Source organism: Staurois parvus, unplaced genomic scaffold (genome assembly GCF_062004578.1).
Source record: "Staurois parvus isolate SC_StPar_1 unplaced genomic scaffold, SC_StPar_1.0 ptg000244l, whole genome shotgun sequence".
NCBI lineage: Eukaryota > Metazoa > Chordata > Amphibia > Anura > Ranidae > Staurois > Staurois parvus.
The window spans coordinates 1,254,849-1,282,770 of record NW_028318040.1 but is presented as its reverse complement, the minus strand read 5'-3'; the positions used below and the strand labels follow the sequence as shown (position 1 = coordinate 1,282,770).

General features: G+C 39.5%; 1 protein-coding gene and 1 long non-coding RNA gene across 3 annotated transcripts in view; one reads left to right on the top strand and one right to left on the bottom strand.

Annotated features, from left to right (window-relative positions):
• Positions 1-27,922, top strand: part of AIMP1 (aminoacyl tRNA synthetase complex interacting multifunctional protein 1) — a 114,116-nt gene that overhangs the window by 18,354 nt on the left and 67,840 nt on the right. The window lies entirely within an intron of this gene.
• The window catches only part of LOC149459830 (uncharacterized), a 43,470-nt gene continuing 22,559 nt past the window's right edge, over positions 7,012-27,922 (bottom strand). The window contains exons 2-4 of the long non-coding RNA XR_016313183.1: positions 25,559-25,733; positions 8,280-8,371; positions 7,012-7,245 (exon numbers count right to left, since the gene is read on the bottom strand). This is a non-coding gene — a long non-coding RNA (uncharacterized LOC149459830). The remainder of the gene's footprint in view (positions 7,246-8,279; positions 8,372-25,558; positions 25,734-27,922) is intronic.

Genomic DNA, 27,922 nt, shown 5'->3' with positions numbered 1-27,922 from the left:
AAAAAAGGAAATATCAAAGAGTCACACAAGATTATATTTCCAAACAGGTGTACAAATGGCAAAATACAAACAATAACACAGGCATTTCATCTATAGAGAGTACACCCACTAAATCTTTACCAAATAGTGAGGTGGTAGTGAAAAAATCAATAGCATTTACAACACCTAAAAATGCAAATCATACTCAGAAAACACCTATATCTAAAAAAGAGATGGGACCATCTCAGCATGGTCATAATAGAGACAATTGGAAACAATATGATCAGTATCCACCTCAAAATAGAGACCCTCACCGACCCCCCCATCCAGGATACAAACCATATTACAATCAAGGATATAGAGGGGGTGGTTATAGAAGACCGTATGGCCATCCACCGAGGTACACACAGGGATACAGACCTAATTACTATAGATCCCCAGGTTACAGACAACAAGGATATCCTCCACCATCCAATCATGAGTATAATGTACCCATTCACAATAGTTACTCACCTTTGGAGCAGTTACAACAAGATAATCCCATTCCCAACCCTTTTTTAGGGTGGGATCACAATCCCACACACAACACAGAAAGATCAGAAAGAGGGGAAAGAGAGGAGGAAGAAACAGGAAACAAGAAAAGGAGAAGGGACCCATAGGCCAGGGCATTTACAATCTTAGCGGAATACCTTTAACCAGAGAAGAGATTAAAGTATTAGATAGAGGCTTAAAGTTCGCACCCACTAATAAATTGAATAAGTTTGAAACTTACATTAGCGTACAAAAATTTGTGAGAAAATTAAATTTGAAAAAGTATTTTATACAAAATCCGATTAAAACCAGTAGTCAGAATATTGGTAACACATTACACAGTACGTTGAAAAATAAATCTACATTCAATCCCAAAAATCAAGATAATATATACATTAATAGTTTTAAAAAATTAGTAATGGAAGATATAGAGACATTACAGATCAAAACGTTCAAAGGAGAATCTGACATCAATAAAGGCATTAAGTCTTTGAAAGATAGAGACAATATAGTGATAAGACCGGCCGATAAGGGGGGAGGAATAGTAATATTATCGAAAGATTCATATGAAACATCCATGAGTAAAATGCTAGAAGACACAGAAACATATTGTAAATTGTCTGGTAATCCCACAAAGTTATATAAAAAGGAGTTAAATAAAATAATAGAATATGGAAAGAGGAAAGATATGTTAGATGAGAAAGAGGCTAAATATTTGGTGCCATCGGTGAGTAAAATACCAATTATCTACTCTATACCAAAAATACATAAGGACATAAAGGATCCACCCATGAGACCAATAGTTAATGCAATAGATGGATTAACAGCCAGGATGGGTCAGTATATAGACCAATTCCTCCAACCCTTGGTAGAAAAAACCAAAGCATATATTAAAGATACCACACATGTTATCAATACTATACAAACGATTGAGGTAGATAGTGATTTGATCCTTAGTACAGCGGACGTCTCCTCGTTATACACCATTATAGATCATACAGGAGCGCTAGACGCGGCATCATGGGCTTTAAATAAATACTCTTCCCTTTGTAAAAAACAAATTAAATTTTTGATTAAATGTATAAAATTCTCGCTAGAACATAATTATTTCTGGTATAAAGGAGAGTATTATCTACAAATAAGGGGTGTGGCGATGGGCGCCCGTTTTGCACCTAGTATCGCCAACCTATACATGGCAAAATGGGAGGATGAAGTCATATTCAATGATATTAATAGTAATATAGTTCAATATGGTCGATTCGTCGACGATATTGTACTATTATGGAGAGGGGATGTTCCATCATTGATTGAGTATTATCAGGATTTGAATCAGAATACTAAAAATATTACATTAAGTTGGATTATTGACAAGAAAGAGATTAATTTTCTAGATCTTAATCTTAAGAATACAGGGGAAGGTCTAATAACAACTAATTATTTCAAGAAAACAGATCGTAACTCATATATTCCTGTAAGTAGTTGTCATCACAGGCCATGGATTAAGAATGTCCCTAGAGGACAGTTCCTGAGATTGCGACGCAATTGTACCAATGTAGATGATTATAGAGAACAGAGCAAATTATTGACCCAAAGGTTTGTGGATAAAGGGTATAAAAGAGAAACTATAGTAGAAGAAAGTATGAGAATAGAAGTTATAGATAGATCTACATTACTAGAAAAGAAAGTACAACAAAAAGTAGATGAACAGAATATTTCGATAATATTACCTTATAATAAACAACATAGAGATATACAGAACATTATATCCAAGCATTGGAATATACTGAAATTAGATAAGATCCTTAAACCTATTATTAAAGATAAGCCCCGATTCATTTATAAAAGGGCATCCAATGTTCGAGACCGAGTAGTTAAAAACGTATTGGAACCCCCCCGGAAATCAAATAGTACCCTAAGTTTCTTTAATGAGATAGGGTTTTATAGATGCGGTCGATGCTATAGTTGTAAAAGAACGCATGGAAATCCTAAACGTAGACAATCATTTACTAACCCCAAAAATGGGAAACAATATAATATCGATCAATTCATTACATGTGAGAGTAAGGGTGTAGTATACGCCCTGAAATGTCCATGTAATTATTTATACATAGGACGCACAAAAAGATGCCTCAAACAACGTGTTAAAGAACACATACACAATATTAGTATAGGTTATAAATATCATCACTTATCAGTGCACTTTAAAATGCACCATAACCAAAATCCGGAGAAAGTAGAATTTTGGGGTATTACCAAACACAATCCACATTGGAGGGGAGACAACTTGGTGCGAGAAATTAGTAAAAAAGAGTCTTTCTGGATCTATGAGTTAGGGAGTTTAGCACCAGGTGGATTAAATAAAGAATTCGATTTATCATGCTTCATTAGTGATGTGTAGTGTGTAGTAATGTTCTGTACGTCAATTACATAGGGTTTCTGGTTTAATATTTATATAGTGTATGTATTTGCGTGATGAACAGGGAGGGATACCATCAGTTGGTTTTGTCTCTCGTTTGCCACGCAGATATATATACATATGGTTATTCTCATTTATATTTAATACATGATGTATGGTTAGAGGTATAATCCGTGCCCACTTTAACATGTGGGTTAATAGATGTAGGGGGGTCTAGTGTGTATCATATACACAATTTATTTTAATATGTAACTTTCAATCATTCTCCATTCATGATTTTTTGAATGGTAGATTCTAGATATGTTATATGGGTGATATATATATAGAGTATTTGTTATAAGTACTCATATTATTTCCCCATTTTAATTTTTATTATTTATGTTTATATAGTATTCCGTGAATATACTTTTATTGAAATAAATATTTTGTACATGCATTAGAATTGTTTATACATGGCTGTGGGTGTTATCACATACCTCCATGTGGATTAATATATTTGATATCTTGAGGTGTTGGAGTGCTACACTGTTGTACATTAATGATTGATTTGCGTACCGCCAAGCCGTATAGTCATGTCACAGGCTCTCTCTCCGGGTAGACATAGCAGTAAGGATACATATGTAAGAATTGGCAACATTATCGCTGTACAAAGTGCCCCCAAAAACATGGCCGCCCCCGTTGAATAGTCAACAAAATGGCGCGGCCGGGCTATTTAATCCGGCAATAGAAGAGTGACTAACCTATCACAACCCCCTGATGAAGCCACGTGACCAGTGGCGTAACGCGTAGGGGTGGGGCTGCGGTGTCACTCGGAGAGAGCTGGAGTATCGGACAGACGGCGGGTGCATGGCAGGACGGCTGGCGGATCATTAGAGCTGAGCAATTCATCCTAGACCGCATATCACATATGTGAGTGTACCTGTTGGCAAGCAATAAAGGAGAAACCTTTTTATAAGGATAAAACACCATGTCTGGCAATTTGTTCCCACATATGGAAAAACGCACATGGGCAATCTGAGGATAACGCATATCCACGTTCTTACCATTCACAAAAGAGGAATTCCATCTAAGCAGGTTCCATAGGAGGTGAACCACAAGTGTGTATAGCCTAATTGCAGGCTAACAAGGAGGTGAGCATACATCTTTACCAATTGAGGATTCAAAGAAAGTCACAGATTCACAAAAAGTCACCAAATCAAGATTTATTCAAGCACAAAGTCACTGTATTTAAAGGACATTTATATCACAATTATTTGGCAGTATATATATAATTTTTTTGAGTATTTCACTATTCATGATGTGTATTATTTTCAGTTATATATTTTAGTTCACTATGCACTATTCATTGGTTTTGCGGTTATTATTATCTAATTTATATACAATATAGTGGTTTATATTTTTTTAAATCACTCACATAGTTTGATTTTGCATATTTTTTAATACCTGAAAATCATTTTGCATAGAAAGGGTGCCAATACTTTTGTCCAGCCCATTTTTGGAGGTTTGTGTGACATTATGTCGAATTTGCTTTCTTTCCTCCCTTTTTTTGTTTTGTCCCAATACACACAAAGGGAATAAACATGTGTATAGCAAAACATGTGTTAATGCAATACGTTTCGTGAGAAATACATGATTTCCTGGAGAAATATCAAGGGTGCCAACAATTTCGGCCATGACTGTATATATATATATATATAGTTAGTGATTGACCACTATGAAGAAAGAGGGGAAGCAATGCTGTGACATCATTTGTAACTTGTCCAGCAGTTGTCATTGAGAGATACTGTATAGCAGAGCTCATGCTAACTGCTGATTGTCAAACTTCTTTAGACAGACCATTGCTTCCTTGTTGAAAGCAAGGGCCCTCCATAGCATGCTGGCAGGGGGCAGGATTTTCTGTTTAGGCTGTGGTAGCTTTCTAGAGCACATGAACTGTACAAGTTTTCACATTTTTGTTTGTTGTACCTTAAACTGATATTAACCTCTTCCCGACCATAGAGCTGTGCAAAACCACGTATATGTGTTTATGTATATATATATATATATATATATATATATATATATGTGTGTGTGATTTTGTATTTCGGGGTAGGGGGTGCACGCGCGCCGCCATTGTCGGCTACAGCTGGCAATCATCGGGTCTTGGCCAGAGATTCCCCGCTGGTACCCGGCAGTCACCGAGGAACACTGACAGGGGAGAGGTCTGTATGTAAACAATAAAACAATACAGATCTCTCCCCTGTCAGCACCAGCATGCTGCTTTGTATTGCTCTGCAGAGCAATACAAAGCAGCATGCTTACACAGTAAAAAACACACAGTTAACCCTTTGATCGCCCCAGATGTTAACCCCTTCCTGCCCAGTGTCATTAGTGCTGTGTCAGTGCGTTTTAGTAGCACTGATCACTGTATTAGTGTCACTGGGGATGTCAGTGGCAGTTAATCAGTCCCCCCGCCCCTCCCCCAGTGTCAGAATGCCCGCTGCAGTCCCACTATAAGTAACTGATTGTTGCCATTACTAGTATATATAAAAAAAAAAATTCCGGTATATATACCGCCATTTCCATTAGCCAGATGCTATAACTTTCACGTAAACCAATTAATTTACACATATTTGGATTTTTCTTTTAGCAAAGACATGTAGCAGAATACATTTTGGCCGAAATTTATGCCGAAATTAGATTTTTTAAAACTTTTTTTTTTTTACTGGATATGTTTTATAGGCAAAAAATGTTTTCAAAATTGTTAGTCTATTTTTGTTTATAGCACAAAAAATAAAAGAACACAGAGGTGATCAAATACCAAGCTACATTTTTGGGAAAAAAAGGACGTAAATTTCATTTGGGTGCAGTGTTGCATAACTACTCAATTTCCAGTTAAAGTAATGCAGCGCCGTATCGCAAAAAATGGCCTGGTCAGGAAGGGAGGTAAATCCTCTGGAGGGCAAGTGGTTAAAAGCAAGTTAAAAAAAAAAAAAAAACAGCAAACATCTCATACTTACCTGCTTTGTGCAAGGGTTTTGCACAGAGCAGCCCCGAGCCGCTGCTTTGCATGTTCATTCACACACAGATTACGGCTCAGCCCCGCCCCCTCTCTCTCCTCATTGACTCACTAGTTGTTATTGACAGCAGCGGGAGCCAATGAGAAGGGAGAGTCCCTAGAGAGCCAAAGCTCTCGTGCTCTGGATCGTGATGGGGCTCAGGTAAGTATTAGGGGGGGCTGCTGCACACAGAAGGTTTTTTACCTTCATGCATAGATTACTATTACTTTAAATCTAGCTAATATAAAATGAAATTTTGGTTGGACTTTAACATCCTACTCCAGCTAAAACTTTTTTTTTTTCCTCAAACTAGCTTTGAAAAATATATTTGTCAAATAGTTTTTTGTCTTGTTTTTTTTGCTTTTCATGATCCCAATGGAGAGACTTTACCTTATTCCCTCTCCTGCTGACATCCTCTGATGTCAGAGCAAGAAGTGAGGAAACTATTGTCATCATAACAGAAAGTGATAGTAATGATGATGTGGCTGATTCTAAACTTTCTCCATCCTACTGGAAAAAGTGCTTTATTTTTGTCTGTACACTGGGGAGATTTCACTGCACTTGTAGGAAAATCTCCCCAGCGAAGACAGACCTGACAGGCTCTGTCCTGCTCCCAATTAACAAAAAAAAATGTTTTGGCTATAGCGAAGTGCATTTTCTGAATTGATTTTCTGCATTTATAATAAAACATCCGTTCAATCAGTCACCCCTGAATTTGAAAAACTTCAAATTAGGGTTGCCACCTCATCCCTTTAAAACCGAACACATATTAATTACACAGGTTCTGTGGCTCATTAAGGTGGTAATTAAACTCCAATAAGGTGGGAATACACGATTAGAAAATCGACCGATCAGTCATTTGACGACCGAGAGGCGTTCGTTTGTTCGAAATCGTGGCCCACATTAACCAATCTATAAAAAATCGTTGGTCGGGCAATACGTAGTGTTGACGTCTTCCGTACAAGTGGTAGTGATGCAGTGTGCGTGTGACCTTGTAGCTACGCCCTTCCGGCCAGAACAAGCGATATACACAACAATTAGCAGCAATGAGTATAATATAGTTTATTACATGACCTATATACATAAATAGTGATACATAAAATATAATATGCAGAATTCTGGTTTCATTATCTCATTAGGCCAATCTACTTTTAACATTTGGATTTTTCGTTTGTGTTTACGAAGATTCCTTGGACATAAACATCCGGGTCATCTTCTGCTTGATAGATTTTTTTTTTTTGTATGACCGTCATACCACCGCATAGAAAATCGGTCGTTCATCTGCAAAACAACAACATTTTTCACTGTTGTTCAAGCGGATTTTTAGGTTCACAATATCGTTATCGGTTAAAATATCCTGCTGATCAATGAAGAGAAATCATTCGATCAGTGGTTCTGCGAAATTTTTTGTACAATTTTCTTATCGTGTGTACAGGGCATTAGTGTCTTATCTGAATTAAATTAGCCTCAGAACCTGTGTAATGAACATGTGTTCGGATTTAAAGGGATGAGGTGGCAACCCTACTGCAAATGTAGCCCAAAAAAGGGAAACTTGTTGAAAGAATGGGTATGGGAAATTTTTCTAGTATATCAAGGAATGTCTTATAGGACTCACATGAAAGTGGAAGAGGAGCCGCATGTTTGAAATGAGTAATTTGGTATATTTAGTGGTTTTGACTAGGTCAGTAAGGCCCAACAGTAAAATGAATAGATCCATAGGAACAGACAGGTTACTGATAGTATTTATAGTAATTAACACTCCTTTCCAAAACAACTGGAGCTTTGAACACAACCAGAACACATGCAGATAAGAGCCTATTTCAGTATTGCATCTAGGGTAGACGGTGAATTTGCAGCTAGGCCTTGTGGGATATAATAAACCCTGTGAATGAATTTTGATTGAAGAAATCGGTCGGAAATTGGTAGGAATATATTGCAGGAAGCAATCCTCCCAATTGTCGGATAGTGTTGGAACATCCAAATGCCACTTTTCATACAGGACCCCATCTGGGCGTTCCAGGGTTTATTTTTAATGAGCAAGGGTAACAGGACCACCAACCTTTGCCCCAAAAGTTTATAAAGGAGATCTCATTGCCACTTCAGTTTTGTTCAAGCAGTATTAAACCCAGAACCATAATGTAATATTCCTAGATTGTAAGCTCGAAAGAGCAGGGCCCTCGATCCCCTCATGTTTTGCATTGTATTGGTATTGTTCTGTCACATGTTCTGTCCCCCTTTGTAATGTACAGCGCTGAGCGAGCCATTGGCGCTTTATAAATACTGTATAATAATAATAACAATATATTACAGCTTACCAATCATTAGATGTGGTGGCTACATCAGCTTTCTTTTTTTAGGCTTTTTTTCCCTCTATTTTCACTTGGTGATATGGCCAGTAACACACCTCCTGTAATAGAGAGACATCATTCTGAATGAAGGAGCATAGGGACACCTTTGGACAGCAGCATTGTTAATTTGGGAGGAAGGGAGTGTTAGCTGTACTTGCAGGTTTAGATACACTAACAAATTTAAGCTGAACTCCAACTGACACTCTAAAACTTTTTTTTCCTTTTGGGATAAAGTTTTTGTATAAATAAGTAAAAACTGATCATTGTAGACACTAGAGATGAGCGAATCGAACCAGGCGAACCGGAATTCGAGTCGAATTTCAGGAAATATTCGATTCGCGTCGAATCCGAAATTTTGCCTACTTCGGGTGCACGAATCGAACATTTCCCGATCAGCCGGCAAAAGTGTCCCTGCAGTGAGCTCCGCTATTTCTGACAGTTCTCTGACAGAAGGAACACATGTTTAGCGGTTGAAACATTGTATCTATTAGTTTCCATTTAGGATACAGATGTTTCAACCGCTGTACATGTGAAGAAGCTGTCAGAGAACTGTCAGAAATAGAGGAACTCTGCACATACACTTTTTGCCGGCTTGGAATTATTCTTCTTTTCATCCTACTTCTTCTTCTTCTTCTTCTTCATCCTCATCCTCATCCTCTTCTTCTGAGGATGAAGAAGAAGAAGAAGAAGTAGGATGAAAAGAAGAATAATTCCAAGCCGGCAAAAAGTGTATGTGCAGAGTTCCTCTATTCTGCAGATACACTTAGAGGAGCTCTGCACATACACTTTTTGCCGGCTTGGAATTAATCTTATTTTCATCCTACTTCTTCTTCTTCTTCATCCTCATCCTCAGAAGAAGAAGAAGAGGATGAGGATGAAGAAGAAGAAGAAGAAGTAGGATGAAAATAAGAATAATTCCAAGCCGGCAAAAAGTGTATGTGCAGAGTTCCTCTATTCTGCAGATACACTTAGAGGAGCTCTGCACATACACTTAGAGGAGCTCTGCACATACACTTTTTGCCGGCTTGGAATTAATCTTATTTTCATCCTACTTCTTCTTCTTCATCCTCATCCTCAGAAGAAGAAGAGGATGAGGATGAAGAAGAAGAAGAAGTAGGATGAAAATAAGAATAATTCCAAGCCGGCAAAAAGTGTATGTGCAGAGTTCCTCTATTCTGCAGATACACTTAGAGGAGCTCTGCACATACACTTAGAGGAGCTCTGCACATACACTTTTTGCCGGCTTGGAATTAATCTTATTTTCATCCTACTTCTTCTTCATCCTCATCCTCAGAAGAAGAAGAGGATGAGGATGAAGAAGAAGAAGTAGGATGAAAATAAGAATAATTCCAAGCCGGCAAAAAGTGTATGTGCAGAGCTCCTCTAAGTGTATCTGCAGAGCTCCTCTAAGTGTATCTGCAGAATAGAGGAACTCTGCACATACACTTTTTGCCGGAAACCGCTGTATGGAGGGAATGTCATAGAACTGTCAGAAATAGACTATTTATGACAGTTCTGGGACTGTCCTTCCATACAGCGGTTGAAACATTGTATCTATTTTTTTCCATAAATGACATTCTGCAAATACACTTAGAGGAGCGCTGCAGATACACTTTTTGCCGGCTTGGAATTAATCTTATTTTCATCCTACTTCTTCTTCTTCATCCTCATCCTCATAAGAAGAAGAAGAAGAAGTAGGATGAAAATAAGAATAATTCCAAGCCGGCAAAAAGTGTATCTGCAGCGCTCCTCTAAGTGTATATGCAGAATGTCATTTATGGAAAAATAGATACAATGTTTCAACCGCTGTATGGAGTGAATGTCCCAGAACTGTCAGAAATAGTCTATTTCTGACAGTTATGGGACATTCACTCCATACAGCGGTTGAAACATTGTATCTATTTTTTTCCATAAATGACATTCTGCAGATACACTTAGAGGAGCGCTGCAGATACACTTTTTGCCTACTTCTTCTTCTTCTTCTTCATCCTCATCCTCTTCTTCTTCTTATAAGGATGAGGATGAAGAAGAAGAAGAAGAAGTAGGATGAAAATAAGATTAATTCCAAGCCGGCAAAATGTGTATCTGCAGCGCTCCTCTAAGTGTATTTGCAGAATGTCATTTATGGAAAAAAATAGATACAATGTTTCAACCGCTGTATGGAGTGAATGTCCCATAACTGTCAGAATATGACTATTTCTGACAGTTCTGGGACATTCACTCCATACAGCGGTTGAAACCGCTGTATGAAGGGAATGTCATAGAACTGTCAGAAATAGACTATTTCTAACAGTTCTGGGACATTCCTTCCATACAGCGGTTGAAACATTGTATTGTTGTGGTGGTTTATGTAAGGATATATATTATTTATAAAGGGCGTGTCCCTTTCCCTTAGATGAAATATTACAGTGCCTCCAGCCGTTAAAATACGGCAAATATTTAATAAACCAATAATTTGGACACTTTGATAATTTGATCACCACTTATTATTATACCTTGAATTCTTTTAGCCAATATGATTTCGTACCATACACACAAAATTTGCCTTATAATAGATAAATATAAAAATTTATTTATGTACAAAAATTATATATATATTAACACAAAACGCAAAAGACTGGTGATAAATGAATATTGGTACACACAATCAAAAATATATCCTACCAATGTAAGACACACTAATAATGTCTCTAACTAATTACATCAATCACAAATTTTAAATGATATGATATTTATTAAATTTATTAATAATTAATAATTTCGAATATCTCAAAGGTTATATTCTTACAAGCCGTGGCCATAGGATTGCAGGAAGGAAGCCCTTGATATATGATACTCTGGTTATTAATATTCAATAAATTATGAAATATGAAAAAATTTATAATATGGCAATAAACAATTTTTAACAGTAACACAGTATCTTTCTACATATATCTAACTACCCAATATTGTTATGATACACTAAGGTAATTTTATGATTCCACACAACAGAGAAAATAATTAATACAAAAATCAAATAAATATCTCACCACACCCGGAATTCAGACTAGGCAACTCGCCCGTGGATTTAGCTGGCAGTGGAACGCCTTTAGACTGATATATAGGGCAAGTGAAAGATTCTCAGTAGGGGAGAATGTAGGAAGTTATCAGATTAGAGGTTTAAAGTTTTAGGAAGTTTGAAAAGATGGAAGAGTAGTTATTCAGCAGATCTTCTTCAGATGTCAGGTCTTTCCATGAGGTTTTTATGAGGGATCCCTTTTCCTTAAAGCACATGGGCTTTTATATCCACTAGTCCATTGTTCTAAGATACCTTCCCACCAGGCTTCCTGATTGGCTAGTTGAGAAATGTGTGTACATAAGCTATTTCTCACCTGCCCGCCAGGTGGCGGTCATGTATCACAGAACAATGTGAGTATTTGAGATGACTCATACCTTGGGTGGAATCTTCAGGTAATTTCAGGAATAAAATATACGGCTCTATCCAGATATAGCAGTGATACCTATATTATTCTAAATAGGGACCATGGAATATAGGTGTATATTCGGTTATTCCTCCTTGAAGTACCATCCTGTTTGTTTCCTGATAAGACATGTAACTAATGCTAGTCTATAATACATCTTACTTCCCATCATCTCAATACTCAAATTAGTGATATATAGTTCCCATTGCTGAGTATTTAGTGGTGTTTAAAATCTATAACATCTTATTTATGATATGTTTTTGTAGTATATTTTTGTCATGATATACAGTGAACTTTTAAACTTAAATGTCCTGAATTTCACCCCTTTGTTTCAGAATCAACATTTTCTCTGTGTAGGGAAAAAAAACTCTCTATTTGCATGGCCCTTGTATTGGGCTCATGGTAAACAATTGTTAATGCTTTCACCCTTGGTGAACAATAGTATATGGTAATAGTTTCAGAGGTCTGTTAGTTCATCACACTCTACAAGGTTTGGGTAAGCTCTCAGACAATCAGTTTGGTTCCTCTATTGTCATGTCCAGACCTTGTATATGTTTACCTGCTTATTGAAGTCTGAATAATGGTGTTTGATCACCTGTAGAACTTCAAAATAGTATTGTCTCTAGGAGGAAAGAAAAACAATCCCTTCACCCATTACATTTCTCTAGCTAGATGGTCATTGACTTTCCAACCAAGACAAATTAACCCCTTAACATCCGGCTATGCTGACTTGATGTTATATAGGATTATGTCTTGATAAATCATGTTTTTGAGACATAATTCAAAAGCCCACAACAAATCCCCCTTTGTTTGGGGTACAGGCACGTGTATAGGGGTGTCTGTGTCGCAAAACATGAGTGGGGCTTTTGGCTAGAGTGATTGTTCGTCTTCTCCGGTGAAGTGAATGAAATAAAAAAAAATAATAATTTTTTTTTTTTTTTTTTTTTTATAATAAAATGGCAGCGGTGATGCTGGTTGGTCCTCAACTTGACTCGGCGTCTTTAGATGGACACTTCCGATGACGATCCTGGTCTTGTGATGAGGCCGGCCTGGCCTGGCACATCCACCTTGGGGTCCATGGGTCCTCCGCACGACGGGTCTCTTAGACGGTCTCCTAGGCGGGTCTTTTCCTCTGGACTGGCCCTTGGTGGCCTGGGACATCAGGTTATCGTCTCCGGATCGATCTCTGGCATCTGGCCTTTCCCACAGGACATTATAGCTTCCTTCTAGGGTCCGGTCATTGACACCTCCGATCGCCGGTCTGGTCATAGTCTGGGCCTTCCTTTCTAAATTATTAAAATGAACAGTTTAAGTATTGGATATACATAAAATTATATTACTGGATCCTGTAAGACAAAAGATGAATTATATGTTCAAAGGAAATTTAATGATGATCTCAATATCTCCAGATAGGAACTGGTGGGTTAGTCTTCCAACAACTGCAATTGAGACTTCGGATGGCAAGCACGTAATTGATTGATGTGCACCCATCTATCACTGATTTCACCATACCGGGTAACCTGCAATTTATATGCGACCGGAGAGATTTTATCAATGATAGAGAACGGACCTTTCCAAGATGGAAGGAATTTCCGTTCCTTGATCTGGTCTCTTGCAAAGTTGTATAGATAGACCTTGTCACCAATCTCATATTCCTTCTTGGAGGTTTTGAGATCATAGTATGTCTTAGCACTAGTTGCAGCTCTTTCCAAATTTCGCTGGGCAAAGGCAAAAGCATATTGCAGATGTTTACGTAAATCCTCTATGTACTGGTGTGTGGTGGTAGCATTGATCAAATTTTGATCTGTAGTGCGATACAATAAGTGCTGGGGCAGTACCATCCGTCTACCTGTCATCAGTTCAAAAGATGACATTTTTGTAACTGTATTCGGAGTAGCCCTCAACGCCATCAGGACCAGTGGCAGTTTGACATCCCAATCTTTGCCTGTTTCCTTAACAAATTTCTTAAGGACGTTAACGATGGTCTGATTGTATCGTTCTACACCACCACTAGAGGCTGGCCGATAGGCGATATGCAATTTCCTTTTAACCCCCAAAATTTTCCACAATTTGGCCATCACTTCGCTAGTGAAGCGCGATCCTCTATCAGACTCTATCCTCTGAGGTAAACCAAAACGTGAAAATACATGATTTATTAGCAATGCAGCACATGTCTCGGAGCTGTTATTTGGTGCTGGTATACATTCGACATACTTGGTGAATAAACATGTAACTGTTAACATATACCGATTTCCTCGTGAAGATTTTGTTACTGGCCCAATAAAATCCATCTGAAGGTCTGACCAAGGCATACATATCCCCCTCTTCTGGAGAGGTGCTCTGTGAGTTGGCTTGGTAGGTTGAAACTGGGGACATATTAGGCAACCTTGGCAGTACTCCTTCACATCACGTAACATATGCGGCCAGTAGGCATAATCCCGCAGGATCTCATACGTGATCTTCTCTCCACGATGACCGGAAGTGGGAGCATCATGGGCATGCTGTAGCATCAAACCTCTAAATTTAAGTGGGACGACCCATTGTTGTACGCCACCCTTTGAGGTTCGTATCAACAATCCCTGGTATAAAGAGAATTGGGATTTGGATTTCATTAAGATACGTAAATCCTCCTTCCCACTACATACTTCCTTATTTATGGGATTTTGGTTGGGATCTTCTATATGACTATAAAATAAGCCAATTATTGGGTCTTCTTTTTGGGCAGTAATTAAATCCTCACTAGGAGAATCGTGACTCCACTGTAATGCATTTGGATCACCAGCTGTTCTGGCCTGTTGCCTGGTGACAGCTTCAACCTGTACGGTACCTAAAAATTGATCAATGTCTAACAGTTCACCGGTGATTGCCCCTTCCTTGGCTAGAGAATCGGCCAGATCGTTCCCTTCTTTCTCGGCACCTAGAACCTTGGAGTGGCCTTTGGTCTTCTTGAAGTGCAGGGTGAGATCATTGGACCTTACCAGTTCATCGATGTGACAAAAGAGCTTACCATGTTTCACGGGTTTGTGATTACTCTTGTTCATGTTGTTTCGCTTCCACCTAGGGAAATACTCCACAAAACTATTCCTGACATAATTGGAATCGGTTATGATGGCACACTCTCTGATGTTGAACTCTATAGCCATCTCAACTGCTCTAAGAATTGCAGTAAGTTCAGCAACCTGACTGCTCTTTGGTCCAAGTTTGTATCCCACAGAAATTGGGGTGACACCTTGGGTCCAAACGATTCCAATACCTGCCACTAGTTGGAGCTGTTCCCCATCCTTGTGATGAAAAGCACAACCATCCACATATACACACGGCAGCTGTTTACAGTATTCTTCATCGTAAACCTTGTAAGGAGAGAACAGTTGTTCTTCCAGAAAGTCAGTGTCCGGGCCCTCCATAGTAGGCGTAGTTGCGGAACAATCATGGAGCTCGGCTAGGCCCTGGGCTACTGGACTTTCCTTGTTCTGTTTGTACCGAATTTCAAGAGGCCACCCTTGCAAAGACAAAGTCCAAGCAGTTATGCGGCTATTAGACACATTTCCTCCCTTGATACGTTCACTCTTTAAATACTGTAAAGGCTGGTGTGCCGTTTCAACAATGATTCTCTCTCCCTGAATGTAACTGCGGAAATTCTGTAATGCCCACACGGTGGACAATAGAGCTTTTTCACAGTCACTGAACTTTACTTCAACCGGGGACAAAGTTTTACTGGCATAGGCAATCACCTTACTGACATCATCACGTTTCTGGTAAAGAACAGAACTCATACTTACCTGAGTAAACCCTGTCTCTAGATAGAAATTTTTACCCCCTTCGGGATATCCGAGACACGGAGCTTGTGTGAGACGTTCCTTTAATTCCTTCATGGCGTCCTCCTGTTTCTTACCCCACGACCATTCGACATCCTTCTTCAGTAGGTGAAGTAACGGCTTGCTTATCTCGGCGTAATTATCAATAAACTTACGCGAGTAGTTCACCATACCTAGGAATGATCTCAATTCTTTAAGGTTAGTAGGGACTTTACAGTTCAGAACCGCCTCAACCTTCTTCTTTTGTGGGTTCAAACCTTCAGCAGTAACTTCATGGCCTAGGAAGTTTACCTTCGTGCGACACCACTGGGCTTTCTGTAAGGACAGTTTAACTCCTGCTGCTTTTAATTGGCCCAGGACATGCCGAAGTTCTGTAATGTGTTTGGCCATATCAGTACTTTTGATCAGGATATCGTCCACATATGCCAAAGTCCCCCTTTCGAAGGCGTCTGGCATGGCCTTGTGCATGAACACAGCAAATTCATGTCCGGAATTTATGAATCCGAAAGGCATTCTCACCCAACAATATTGTCGATTCCCAAAACTGAAGGCCAGTTTGTATTGGTCTTCCTCACTCACCTTAATGGTCCAATACCCTTGTGCACAATCCAAGGCTGTGAAAACTTGGGATCCTTGGAGCTGGGCTAGACATTGGTCTATGTATGGGACAGGCCATCCTGACATGTACACACGCTTGTTTAGCTGACGGAGGTCAGCGCACAGACGCCATTGTCCATTGGGTTTTAAGATACCCAGGATCGGGTGGTTGTAGGAGCTGTGGATGGGCCGAATTATACCCCTTTCATGTAACTTCCTGATAATCTCAGCTAGAGATTCATAGGAAGCTAATGGTAACCTATACTGTCTTACGAATACTGGTGGGGCATCTGGATCTGTTTGGATCCTAGCGATGTGTAGGTCAGTAGTCCCACAATCGTAAGAATCCTTGGCAAAGATCTCTTGGAATTCAAGGAGAAGCTCTCGGAGCAATTGTCGGTCGAGATCACTGGCACACGCGTCGGCGAGGGCCACCATCTCTTCCACTAACTCCTTGAATCCAGGAAAGCTTTCCGGCTGACCTATCTCATATGCCTCCTCAAGTTTTGTGGTGAGGTCATTGGGTATGTGAGGTGTGTGTGTGTTCTCCTGCCATCCAGGTTCTTTGGGGTACTCTTGTTCTTTGATTGGGTGATCAAAGACAATTGATGTCTCTTCGATTCGACAGGTGCCATCTTTAGAATCGAATGGATAAATGGACTCTATGGTGAAAATACCCTCTGGTAATGAATGGAATGTTTGTTCAATTAATTGTTCCTCCGACAAATATTCATCGGGGATGAGTCCAATCACCTGGTTAGTGACCCCAAAGGTGTAATATTCAGTCTCTACCGCTAGACCAATAAGGGTCTCTTTGGGTAAGACGATGTCCTGATTGGACAGATTATGTACGTAAATGTACATCGGGGATTGATGTGTGTTGACTAGGGGCGTGTGTGTAATGTTCAGTCCCTCCCCCTGCATTTTATGGGAGAGGCATACTAATGCATCTGACCCCTTCAGTCTATGTCCCTTTTTAACTTGGATGGGGAGTATGAAGTTATTTATGCCCTTAGGAATTGTAATCTTTTGGGCTACCTGGACTTCAACAGCATAAGGCATCTGCTGCTGGGATTTTAAAGCTAAGTCCAGATTTTGGTATTTTTCGGGGTCCCCCTTTAGTCGACTCCATAAACAGTCATTAATTAGGTCGACTTGCATTGCAAAGCGATGTAATACATCGTTGCCAAAATAAATTTTAGTTTGGGGATTATCCAAGACTAGGAACACATGGGTGGCTGTTTTGTTTCCTACAGTGACGTTTAAGAGACACCTAGCCATTGAATTGTGATCATCAGAGTCATCAAGGGAGTCTGAAATCCAATGACGTTGAGGTGTGGAGAAACGGATCATTTCCATTTCGGTCAGGTGTTTTATCAGCCCATGGCTTACAAAGCTGTGTTCCTGTCTCAAATCTAGTTTGGCATATTTTGACCTATTAAAACCATTTATCCGGATGGGGATAAACAAGTCGCTGTTAACCCTTTCAATACCTGTCAAGAATTGGGTATGATCTCCCCCTTTTCTTGGTTTATCCTCCTGATGAAAAGATATCGTAAGGATGTCATCTTGGAGGGAGATATCTTTTATTTTATCTTGGGGAATTCTAAAAATGTGTTCCTCATCTCTTCTGATAGGGTTATGGTCATCAGGTTTGATAACCGTTATATCAGGAAGTTGGCTGTTCCTGAAATGGATTTCTAATGATCCAGGCCTTTCTTCCACCAGGTGGCAGTGTTGTCGGGAATGGGGAGTTTTAAGTTTCCCATATTTAATTGGGGTATTTACCTGTGACCACAGGACTTGGTTCACACAGTCAACTATGGTGTTCAGCCTTTTTAGGAAGTCCATTCCAATTATCATGTGGTGCTGGGATATGCTAGCAATGATGATGGGGTGTCTCAGTTCCTTATTACCCAGTTTCAGTTTAAGCCAGGCGGTACCCATGACTTGTAACGGGTCTCCACCTACACCAATCAATGAGCTGTCAAAACTTTTAAGTCTCGGCTTGGTGGGCATGACATTCGCCACTTTTTCAAAATGTTCCTGTGACATGATGGTTGCTTGGGATCCAGTGTCTATTAAGCCGACAATCGAAAGATCACTGGCATCCTGCACCTGCACCGTGGCATAATATCTCCCATCAGATTCAGTCAGCTCGCACATGAAATTAGTGTGGTTGAAGATCTGTGGGCCCTTCAATGACCTATGACTAGCTCTTATCTCACCGCATGTGGTGGACACATTACCCTTATCCTCCCTGGTGGGATTCTTGGACTGTCTCAAGACAGAAGCACAACTAGAAGTTGGTGCTCCGTCTGGCTTGTCAATCCCGACGACTTCCGATGCCGCGACTATATTAGGGGCAATAGATGGACACTGAAAAACAGGAGAATCATTAATAACCAACAACTGGTCCCCCTTTGCCTGAGAACTAGCTTCTCCATTAGTAGGCGTGTCAGGGACGGGGCACACATCTCCTGTCATTTGACTCAGTGTCTTCCCCTGTTGGTTTAAGGCTTGGTTGCCTGTTAATTCTGTGACCCTTGGTTGGTCACAGGAGCTGCTCCTAAAAAAGGATTGGATGGAAATTGAGTGACAAGCCTGTCCATTTGTTCAGCCATTTTGCTGACCTGTGCCTCTATTTGTCCAATACGCTCAGAGGAGTCATTCTGTTGATTCTCCCTTTTCCTATACTTGCGCTTGTATTTTGGACGAGACTGGTAATGAGACTCAGAGTCAGAACTACTGCTCTGGTCCCGACGCCATTGTTCTCTCTGAGGTTTTGGGGTCTCCCTGTTATTAAAGGGAGCCTGGGGTACTGTATCCCCCCTTTGAGCCTGAGGGTGTTCTTGGCGTGGAGGAAATCTTTGGAAGTCGGAATTTTTATTAAAATTGGGATTCTTATTGTAATTATGGGGCCTGTTGAAATTGGGGTTCCCATAAAAATTCCCATGTTGGTTTTGGCGAGGATAATAGAACCTCTGAGGATACCATTGCCTCCTTTGATTCTCATCACTGTACTGACCCTTACCATACTTTTTATTCTTCTCACTTCCACTACCGTAGTTCCCTGGCTTTTGTCTATCCTTTCTTACCCACTGGTTTTGGGGTGCAAAGTTATGGACCTCCTTCACTTGCTGGGTTTGAGGTACAAATCTAGGGGAACCATTGGTTTTACCCCCACGGACTACTTCCGCATATGATTTCTTCTCTGCCTGCAAATTTGGATTTGGAGGGGAAACGGTAGTGGCTGCTACTATCTTGGGGCTATTTTTGGGTTCTCTTTTTATCCCGCCCTCACTGGACTGTTGGATCGAGAATAAATAGTCACTCTCTCTCACCAACCAATCAAGAGAGCATCCCTTTCTGTAATCCTTTGCAAGTCCCAATTTTATGTAAGCAGGTAATGCTTCATAGAATAGTGTCTTGAATTCTGGCTGGTTAGGATTGGGATCCTTTTCAGCCAGGAAATAGGCATTTCTGAGGACAGCCAGAAATTCTGCAGGGCTTTGGTGAGGACCACACTTTAAATTGTAGGCCGCAGCCTTGGCAGAGGTTACAGTTTTATAAGGCCCAAATTCCATGTGGCACTTATGTTTAACCTCTCTCCAGGACTGATTGGAATAGGCCCTCAAGGTCTCAAAGAATTGCCGGTATTTCTCTTCAAACACCCATGGCAGCAATTCTATTTTGGTGTGGTCATCTCTAATGCCCAGAATCTCTAACGTCTGTTCATATGTTCTCATGTGTTCGGTGATCTCAAGGGACCCTTTCTTAGAAAACATAGGAACAGTGTCCTTCAGGAACTTAATGACCTTTGGGGTGTCATATCTCCTGAATGACCCCTGGGATTTCCCTTCCTGCCTATATGAAACCTCATATTTTTCTTCTGAGCGCTCTGGAGTATATCTTGAAAGCCTAGGAGGTGACCTATATTCTGACCCTGACTCACTATCAGATACTTCGCTGTGATGCGGGTATCTCCGCTCATCAGCCTCTGGCTTGACTGGGTTGGTCCGTCTTTGGACCCCAGAATTTATTTGGGCCGTCAACCTTATAATCTGCTCCTCCAGAGTTTTCTGCTCAGATTTTATCAAGGTAAGTTCTGACTGGTCATGCTTATCCCCTGGGTGAACTTTAATTTTGACAGGAGATAACCTCTCTGATCTGAAGTACTCCACCTCATCTTTTAAGTCCTGATACTTCTTTTGAAGTTGTTTTAATTCCTGAAAGTTTCTTTCATATAGGTCTTGAGCACTTCGAAAGTCTCCGACCAATCTATCATAATGTTTCTCGGATTCGTCTAAACGAACACCGGCATGACCAAGCTTCCCTTTCAAAGATTCAATGTCCTGATTTTTGCTTTCTAACAAGAGGCGGGCCTCTGACAACTCTTCCCTTAGAGTCATGGTCTGCTGGGCAGCTCCAGCGGTCATGAACCATAACATGGGCCAAGCTTCTAGGAGAAGTCTGTCACGGCTTCTATCACTTTCTGCTCCAGCAAATGCTATTAAAAACCCAACAACCTGGCCCTTTTGGTTGAACAGGTCCTCAAAAGTGCTAATAGCCTGCTTTTTCTCTTCATCCACAAATTCCTTATTGCTATCCCCCAAATTCAATTTCTTGCGGAGATAATTTATTACTTCATTTTCAACATACTTCTGCCAAGCACCGGCAGCTTTCCGAGCTGGCTTCATAACTTCCTGCTCAATGCCTTGAGCCGCCATATTTTCCTCGTTATGCTTGGAAGAGGTGGATCCGTGATTACTGGATGCCATTTTGATATAAAAGATATGTTTGATAAAGTGTACAAATATACAATCACCAGTGCGTTTTGTGTTATGGTACGATTTCTATGAATCTCAGCAGTGCCTCCAAATTTATGTTGTGGTGGTTTATGTAAGGATATATATTATTTATAAAGGGCGTGTCCCTTTCCCTTAGATGAAATATTACAGTGCCTCCAGCCGTTAAAATACGGCAAATATTTAATAAACCAATAATTTGGACACTTTGATAATTTGATCACCACTTATTATTATACCTTGAATTCTTTTAGCCAATATGATTTCGTACCATACACACAAAATTTGCCTTATAATAGATAAATATAAAAATTTATTTATGTACAAAAATTATATATATATTAACACAAAACGCAAAAGACTGGTGATAAATGAATATTGGTACACACAATCAAAAATATATCCTACCAATGTAAGACACACTAATAATGTCTCTAACTAATTACATCAATCACAAATTTTAAATGATATGATATTTATTAAATTTATTAATAATTAATAATTTCGAATATCTCAAAGGTTATATTCTTACAAGCCGTGGCCATAGGATTGCAGGAAGGAAGCCCTTGATATATGATACTCTGGTTATTAATATTCAATAAATTATGAAATATGAAAAAATTTATAATATGGCAATAAACAATTTTTAACAGTAACACAGTATCTTTCTACATATATCTAACTACCCAATATTGTTATGATACACTAAGGTAATTTTATGATTCCACACAACAGAGAAAATAATTAATACAAAAATCAAATAAATATCTCACCACACCCGGAATTCAGACTAGGCAACTCGCCCGTGGATTTAGCTGGCAGTGGAACGCCTTTAGACTGATATATAGGGCAAGTGAAAGATTCTCAGTAGGGGAGAATGTAGGAAGTTATCAGATTAGAGGTTTAAAGTTTTAGGAAGTTTGAAAAGATGGAAGAGTAGTTATTCAGCAGATCTTCTTCAGATGTCAGGTCTTTCCATGAGGTTTTTATGAGGGATCCCTTTTCCTTAAAGCACATGGGCTTTTATATCCACTAGTCCATTGTTCTAAGATACCTTCCCACCAGGCTTCCTGATTGGCTAGTTGAGAAATGTGTGTACATAAGCTATTTCTCACCTGCCCGCCAGGTGGCGGTCATGTATCACAGAACAATGTGAGTATTTGAGATGACTCATACCTTGGGTGGAATCTTCAGGTAATTTCAGGAATAAAATATACGGCTCTATCCAGATATAGCAGTGATACCTATATTATTCTAAATAGGGACCATGGAATATAGGTGTATATTCGGTTATTCCTCCTTGAAGTACCATCCTGTTTGTTTCCTGATAAGACATGTAACTAATGCTAGTCTATAATACATCTTACTTCCCATCATCTCAATACTCAAATTAGTGATATATAGTTCCCATTGCTGAGTATTTAGTGGTGTTTAAAATCTATAACATCTTATTTATGATATGTTTTTGTAGTATATTTTTGTCATGATATACAGTGAACTTTTAAACTTAAATGTCCTGAATTTCACCCCTTTGTTTCAGAATCAACATTTTCTCTGTGTAGGGAAAAAAAACTCTCTATTTGCATGGCCCTTGTATTGGGCTCATGGTAAACAATTGTTAATGCTTTCACCCTTGGTGAACAATAGTATATGGTAATAGTTTCAGAGGTCTGTTAGTTCATCACACTCTACAAGGTTTGGGTAAGCTCTCAGACAATCAGTTTGGTTCCTCTATTGTCATGTCCAGACCTTGTATATGTTTACCTGCTTATTGAAGTCTGAATAATGGTGTTTGATCACCTGTAGAACTTCAAAATAGTATTGTCTCTAGGAGGAAAGAAAAACAATCCCTTCACCCATTACATTTCTCTAGCTAGATGGTCATTGACTTTCCAACCAAGACAAATTAACCCCTTAACATCCGGCTATGCTGACTTGATGTTATATAGGATTATGTCTTGATAAATCATGTTTTTGAGACATAATTCAAAAGCCCACAACAGTATCTATTTGTTTCCATAAATGGATCCATTTATGGAAACAAATAGATACAATGTTTCAACCGCTGTTTGGAAGGAATGTCCCAGAACTGTTAGAAATAGTCTATTTCTGACAGTTCTATGACATTCCCTCCATACAGCGGTTGAAACCGCTGTATGGAGTGAATGTCCCAGAACTGTCAGAAATAGACAGAAACTGTCACAGAACTGTCCTTCTTCTCATCCTTCTCCTTCTTCTCATCCTTCTCCTTCTTCTCATCCTTCTCCTTCTTCTCATCCTTCTCCTTCTTCTCATCCTTCTTCTCATCCTTCTCCTTCTTCTCATCCTTCTCCTTCTCCTTCTTCTCATCCTTCTCCTTCTCCTTCTTCTCATCCTTCTCCTTCTCCTTCTTCTCATCCTTCTCCTTCTCCATCTTCTCATCCTTCTCCTTTTCCTTCTTCTCATCCTTCTCCTTCTGCTTCTCCTTCTCCTTCTCATCCTTCTCCTTCTTCTCATCCTTCTCCTTCTTCTCATCCTTCTCTTTCTTCTCATCCTTCTCTTTCTTCTCATCCTTCTCCTTCTTCTCATCCTTCTCCTTCTTCTCATCCTTCTCCTTCTCCTTCTTCTCATCCTTCTCCTTCTCCTCATCCTTCTCCTTCTTCTCATCCTTCTCCTTCTTCTCATCCTTCTCCTTCTCCTTCTTCTCATCCTTCTCCTTCTCCTTCTTCTCATCCTTCTCCTTCTGCTTCTCCTTCTCCTTCTTCTCATCCTTCTCCTTCTTCTCATCCTTCTCCTTCTTCTCATCCTTCTCCTTCTTCTCATCCTTCTCCTTCTTCTCATCCTTCTCCTTCTCCTTCTTCTCATCCTTCTCCTTCTTCTCATCCTTCTCCTTCTCCTCATCCTTCTCCTTCTTCTCATCCTTCTCCTTCTTCTCATCCTTCTCCTTCTCCATCTTCTCATCCTTCTCCTTCTTCTCATCCTTCTCCTTCTTCTCATCCTTCTCCTTCTTCTCATCCTTCTCCTTCTCCTCATCCTTCTCCTTCTCCTCATCCTTCTCCTTCTCCTTCTTCTCATCCTTCTCCTTCTCCTTCTTCTCATCCTTCTCCTTCTCATCCTTCTCCATCTTCTCATCCTTCTCCTTCTCCTTCTTCTCATCCTTCTCCTTCTTCTCATCCTTCTCCTTCTCCTCATCCTTCTCCTTCTTCTCATCCTTCTCCTTCTCCTTCTTCTCATCCTTCTCCTTCTTCTCATCCTTCTCCTTCTCCTTCTTCTCATCCTTCTCCTTCTCCATCTTCTCATCCTTCTCCTTCTTCTCATCCTTCTCCTTCTCCATCTTCTCATCCTTCTCCTTCTCCTTCTTCTCATCCTTCTCCTTCTCCTTCTCCTTCTTCTCATCCTTCTCCTTCTTCTTCTTCTCATCCTTCTCCTTCTTCTCCTCCTTCTCCTTCTCCTTCTCCTTCTCCTTCTCCTTCCTGATCTCCAAGGGCATTTAAATTAAAGGTACAGTGTTCTGCACTAATTTAAAGGCTCTCTGAAGCCTAGAAACCCTTTTTATAAGCCATCTTCGTAGCGAAGAAATTCGCATCGAATCGAATTTCATACTGGAATTCGCCGAATCAGCCGAATCGAATTTTTCAATACTTCGCTCATCTCTAGTAGACACCCCTGTGAGCAGTAAATGGTTTTTCTCAACTCTCTAACTGCTACATCTGCAGAACAGCTTGAATGCAGACTTGCTGGCCAGATCACCAGATGCAAATAAAGAAAACCTAAAAAAGAAAATGAATGCAGCCATCACATCTAAGAATTGGTAAGCTGAGATATAATAAATGTTTGCTTTTGGGTTTAGTACTGCTTTCAGTTTTGTTCAGTCTTAATGCATAGCAGGGATATGGGCTGCCAAAATTATAAAAAAAATCCTGCTGTAAATGGATTTTTTCATTTTTGTTTTTTTGCTGTGGGTAACATCGCCACTATTTGCATCTTTTTTTTTTTTCAAAGGTTTATATATTGATCCCCTTGTTACTACATGAAATGAAGTGGTATGTTGTAGGAAGGGATGTGCTAGACTCATCAATGACAAGTTGATGCTAAATTTAGTCCAAGTGTGAAGCAGACAGCTGGGTGTTTCATGGGATTCTATGCCACTTCTATGTGAAGGTGCCAACCTGAAGTTTCTGGAGTGTTGGCCACTTTCCTGACACTCTGTTTACTTTTCTGGAACTTTGTGGTTTTTGCTGGAAACACCTGGGTTTGTTTACTTTGATTAGCACTAAAATTGGCTACACATTATAAGTTGTTTATGAAGTTTGGATACATGCTGATTGAAAAGCCGCAGGTATTTCCTGGAAAAAGTATGTTTCATTGTGATTTCATAATGAATTGGCATGGAGCACACTAGATGAGACTTACCTATAAAGGGAACAGTAAGACATGTACTTCAGTTCCCATTTCTCAGCTGCATTGAATGGGTTCCACTTGAATAACTACCGAACCATACAGATGTGTCTTGGGAATATATTGTACTTTTATTTCAGTAGAACACCATTAGCAGAAACTGTGCAGTTTTTGGCTAGTTCATTTACCTGTTAGAGTAGTTTATGTCTTGTCATTGGTGAGATCACCAGGCTTCATTTTCCAGCTTAAAACATCTTCTGCAACTTCCACAAGGAATTGGTGGCTGCATTCGGTTTTTTGTTTTTTTTTAGTTTCTTCCCTCTGTTTTCACCTGATGATCTGGCTAGTAACACATTCTGTACTCTGGATGAAGGAGCACGCACAGAGGCACCATTAGACAGCAGCATTGTTATTCTGGGGGAGGGGAGTGTTATATGCCCTAGCAGATTTAAGTACATTGACAAATTGAAGCCAAAGTTTACAAGCAAATGTTTTTTTGTTTTTTTTTAAAGGTTTAATGTGACAGGCAACACGCATTTTCAGAAGCAGAGTTTATCAAGGATAGCCTCCATTTTCTGCCCATGACAGGCTTGCTTTAATACTCTGCCAAGGACATACAGTATACTATATGTTGTGGCACTCAAAAGATTAAAACAAGTTTGTATTTTTCCTGAAGTAACCTGTTCCTACCAGTATACTATCACATGAAAGGCTTTTACCATCCCTTTTGATATTAACCTCCCTGGCGGTATGATTATTTCAGATTTTTGGTGCTGAAAGCGGTACCATTTTTTTGCATGGAAATATGTATTTTTTTTATTGTAGGCTGTAATTTTTAGGAAAAACTCACTGAAATCTGTCCGAACAAGAGTCTAGTAAGCATCCCGGGTATGATAAAATTTGAAACACAAAATCATAAATTATAATTTAATAAATAATCATAAAAATAATAAAAAATTTAATTCAATAATATAATCAAACCAAAAACACTGAAATGTGAAATATAGCGCCAAGTTCGCACATTGCTGAGCTCAGTCGCAAAATCGTTTTCAGTGTCTGATGACAAATTTCCCCCACGAATCATTATCACTCAATTCTGCAAGTGGTTCTGATTTACTATCGCTGTTCTCTAGCTGATCTAAACCGCTTTTGACCTAAAGGGACACTTTTTGGACGCCGTGGACATTTCTCAGTTTCCAGGCAGAAAGAACAGACAAAATGCAGGCAGGGCGCAGGACAAAGCACTAGGGACAATATGTATGTGAAATTGGTTGAGACAGCAATGTTTTACTATGTAAAACGTAAAAAAAAAAAAAATGACATTTTTTAAAATTTTTAAATTTCCCGCCGGCGGCGGCGGCGCCCGTACGTCCCGACGTCACAGGGACAGGACACAGAAGCCGGATGCCGGCATCGGCCGAAGGAGATGGTCGGGGACGCTGCAGGGGACATATCGCGGGAGCGAAGGGTAAGGTAAGTGAAGAACACTTGCCGGAGCAGTGCCGCAGGGTATTCCCGAGTGTAGCTCGGGGTTACCGCTTTTGGTACTGAAATGTTACCCCGAGCTACACTCGGGAATACCGCCAAGGAGGTTAAAGGTAAAAATGTACATATTCTATAAGTTCTCCACTTTCAGGCAATACATAGTTTGGGGTTGTTTAATACATTTTAAGCCAATAAAGTGCATGTAAATAGGACTTTATGTAAAATCTTTTATGTCTGTAAGTACGTTAGATAAAATTGTATATAAATCAAAATGCCATGCTGCATTTTCATTGATCTATTATTTAGGGTGTATTTTGTATATGTATACTTATTGCACGCAGCTTTGGTATACCATTGAGTGATGACACATATTTTTTTAGTTATTTATGTTAGATAAATATAAATAGATCTACAGTGATCAGCATAAATGAGTACACCCCAACAGATTTGTCAGAAAGCCTTTACTTTCCTTTCAGAATCAACATTGGGACACTATACTACAAAATACTCCCACAAATGCAGGCCATTGATTGCAAACAAGATTTGGTAATTTACACACACAAAAACATATTTTTCATAACAAATTCTTTAAAGACCATGTTGCAAAAATGAATACACCCCCAATCAAAGTCTTAGGAGCAAAGATAAATGTTAGACAACCGAATCCTAATTGAGAATTAAACTACAGGTGAATCTAATTATTCATTAAACATGTGTCCAGCAGGCAGTTAATTATAAAAGGGCGTTACTTAACAAAGAAAACCCCTTCCCATTTCATGCTGTCAGCAATGGCACCACATGGAAGAGAAATGTCACAAGGCCTGAGAAAGAAAATAATTTATTTACACAAGAGAGGAGAAGGCTACAAGAAGATCAACAAAGCTTTATCAGTCAGAATACTGTAGCAAACATGATACACAAATTTAACAAAAATGGAACTGCAGCCATCTCACAGAGACATCCAGACTGTCCACAGAAGTTAACACATTGACAGGAGCGTCTTCTGATGAGAAGGGTTGAAGAAAATCGCCATGCAAGTTCAATGCAGTTAGCTAAAGAAGTAGAAA